Source organism: Haplochromis burtoni, unplaced genomic scaffold, assembly GCF_018398535.1.
Source record: "Haplochromis burtoni strain Fernald_Lab_line unplaced genomic scaffold, NCSU_Asbu1 Contig_4216, whole genome shotgun sequence".
Taxonomy (NCBI): domain Eukaryota; kingdom Metazoa; phylum Chordata; class Actinopteri; order Cichliformes; family Cichlidae; genus Haplochromis; species Haplochromis burtoni.
Genome location: NW_024586577.1, coordinates 1 through 2907, shown reverse-complemented (window position 1 = coordinate 2907; position 2907 = coordinate 1). Strand labels below are relative to the sequence as shown.

The 2907-nt window shown below is 41.1% G+C and overlaps 1 long non-coding RNA gene across 1 annotated transcript; it reads right to left on the bottom strand.

The window, feature by feature from the left end:
- Nucleotides 1-1297: 1297 nt before the first annotated feature.
- LOC102301049 lies at nucleotides 1298-2732 on the bottom strand. The gene is made up of 3 exons (XR_318193.2): nucleotides 1857-2732; nucleotides 1528-1771; nucleotides 1298-1439 (listed from the first exon to the last, which is right to left on the bottom strand). It is a non-coding gene; the product is annotated as an uncharacterized LOC102301049 (long non-coding RNA).
- Nucleotides 2733-2907: the final 175 nt, after the last annotated feature.

Here is a 2907-nt window from a genome sequence, read left to right as displayed (position 1 = left end):
AAAAATAATATAAGCTCTGGCGGACTTGGTTCTATAGTAGGTCTTAAAGGGTTAAATAAATATCGTCAAATAATCGAGATCTCAATTTCAGTGAAAATAATCATGATTATCATTTTTGCCATAATCGAGCAGCCCTAATTTGATGCTTGAAAAATAACATCATGCAGTACAATGAGATGACTCTGGTGTGAGGGAAACAAACTCTCATCTTCAAAAGAATCAGGGAGACCTTCAATGAATTTAATGCTCTTATTTTTCTCTTGAAGCTCACAATACAGAGGCTGAAAGGATGTATAAACCCACACATTTTCAACAAGCTTATTCAAAACATGTACACAGTTTTCCAATACAGATTTGACAAAAACGTTTTTCCTGAGCCACTAGGCTTAAAAGGTGAAGTCAGACCTCCTGGTAGCATTCTATGTTTGTCAACAAGGTTCTTTACAGATTCAAAGTTGACCCTCTCGCAGACATCATGTGTTTCTGTGAAAATGAAAATGTAGTAGCAGCCTTCTTATTTCTTTGTGTTGTTTTGTGCTGTTTTACAGGCCCACAGAGGAGGACAGCTCCGAGGCGGACGAGGGACGGGTCCCAGGATGGTCCATCGGCGGTGGAGCTGGCCATCCTGGAGTCCCAGAAGAGGCCACGCCAGTCTCCAACTGAGCATTTCCTCCTCAGCCTTGTTCCTGTTCTGGAGAGCATGCCGCCTCACACGAGAGTATTAGTGAAATTTCAAATTTATAAATTAGTTTTTGAAAACAGCACAGCTGTCTTAAACTTGGAAACATTGGATATTTTGACACGTGAATAATTCGCGTTGGACATGCATCGAGGTGCGAACGTGCATGCGTCAAGCTAGGGGCGTCTGGTGTTTGGTCGCGTCTATCGCGTTCGGTGTGAACACACGGTAAGAGCTGCGAAAGGCTCAGAAGAAATGTTTTGTGTTAGGCAGCTTTGAGAATGAGCAACGTTTGACTGTGTTTTGATGTCACCAGACTCCACACCCGAACTTTGACAGCTATTTTGCAAAAGACTTTCACTATGTGCTAATCGGGCAAGAGCTAAATTGAGCAATTCTAAAGGGTCATTATCAATGATCGCAGCAGGGTGCTCACTGCTTTGTGAAAATGTATTTTGAGATTCACCAACATTAGGATCGATATTGGGGTTTGACATTGCTAGAGCTAGGTTTAGTGCTAAACATGGGTCACTTATATCCTGTTTCTAGTTATTCACTGTTCACACAGAAGAATGTAAAAGGAGAATGTTTAAAAAACAAAAGAGCTTATTTATTTCTTATTTCATCAAGGACATTAATTCAACAATGAGACATAGAGCAAGAGAAACAAGCTGCTGTCGGTTGCGCTTTATCTTTGTCCTCGTCTTAATGGTCCTGGTGCTCGCTGTCTTGAATGCTCTGAGGCGTTTAATGCCTAGACCTGACAATTAGAGGGTAAAAAGAAAAAGTTATGGTAAATAAAAACGATAGTTTAAAATGGCAAATTATGAGACCGTAGAGAGAATGACCGTGTCTGGCTTGCAAGAGCAGGCGCGCCAGCTTTCGAGCGCCTGATGGCTGGCAAGCCGCGCAGGCCGGGGTGGAGGGAGGGAGCGTGGAGCTCTGGAACTGCGGGCCGGACTGCCTAGCTCGGTTAACAAATCGTGTCTGTCTCTGTTGGAGAGAAGAATATTTTTCCCTTGGTGTCGGTGGTATGTGGCTGTAGTGTGGAATTCGGACTGCGAGGGAATAGATAATCCAAGTCGGAGATGTCTAAAAAGAGTTTCAAAATGAAACACGGTTAATGTTATTGCATACAATTAGCTGTTATTAGGGAGATCGAGAATGAAAAACTTACCAGTTTTGTTGAGAGAAACGGGGCTGGAGCAGAGCTGGCTGATTTCAGAGTCTAGAAAAAGAAAAACAAGAAGAGTTTTAAAATATGCAAACTAGTAAAATGTGAAAGGAGTATAAGATAAGATGATCAAGATGAAATGAGTTACCTGAGTAGGCCATGACAGCTGATGTTGTGATATGATATGCAAGTACTTTAGCCCGTGTTAAAGCCGAGTTTATATAAATATTTTTAAAAAGTGCATTGTAGGTGTTACAAACCATTGTGGTCTTTTTTTGAAATGAAAAGATTGACAAAAGATCAAAGGAAATGTAAAAACAGGACAGGAAGATTAACCTACCTACATACCTATTGATATGCACAGAGGGAAAGCAACGCCAGTCGTTGATCTGGCTGGAGACAGGAGTCATGTGGGAGCGCGGTGCTAGTCTTAACCTCCGCGGCAGATCATAAAAATCGGACCTGTAGCCGATTGGATATCTGGGGTGCTGTGGGACCCGCCCATTTGATATGTGATTGGCAGTGGGCGAAGTTAGGCACGCAGGGGTCCTGTGTAGAAAGACTAAGGTCTTTTCAGGAGTTTGTTCCTGTTAACACGCATAAGGTTTTGGGGATACAGGCGAGTCCCTATCAAGCTATCCTATCGAGGTTAGGAGTGGTGTGAGTTCGGCAGAAGGGTTTTTTCAGGACTTTTTTCCTGTTAACTTATCTAAGGTTTTGGGGATAGAGGGGAGACGCGGGGTTTTGTCGGGATTGTGAGAGTTTGTGACTCGGACTTTGATTCTGAATTTCCTAGTTTGGATTAGACAAATGCAAATAAATTGAAATTTAAATAAATAAATTGAAAGTTTTCCACCGGGGCATGCATATGGGCAGAAATCTGTGCCATCAGAAACTGAATTTGAATAAGTTAAATTTGAATTTGAATTCCTCAGATTGAATCTGAATTATAACTTGAATAAATGCTTTTGAAAACTGAATTTGAATTAGTCTAATTTGAAATTGAATTTATGGTTTGAAAATGATCATCACTAAATTGAAATTGAATTTTATA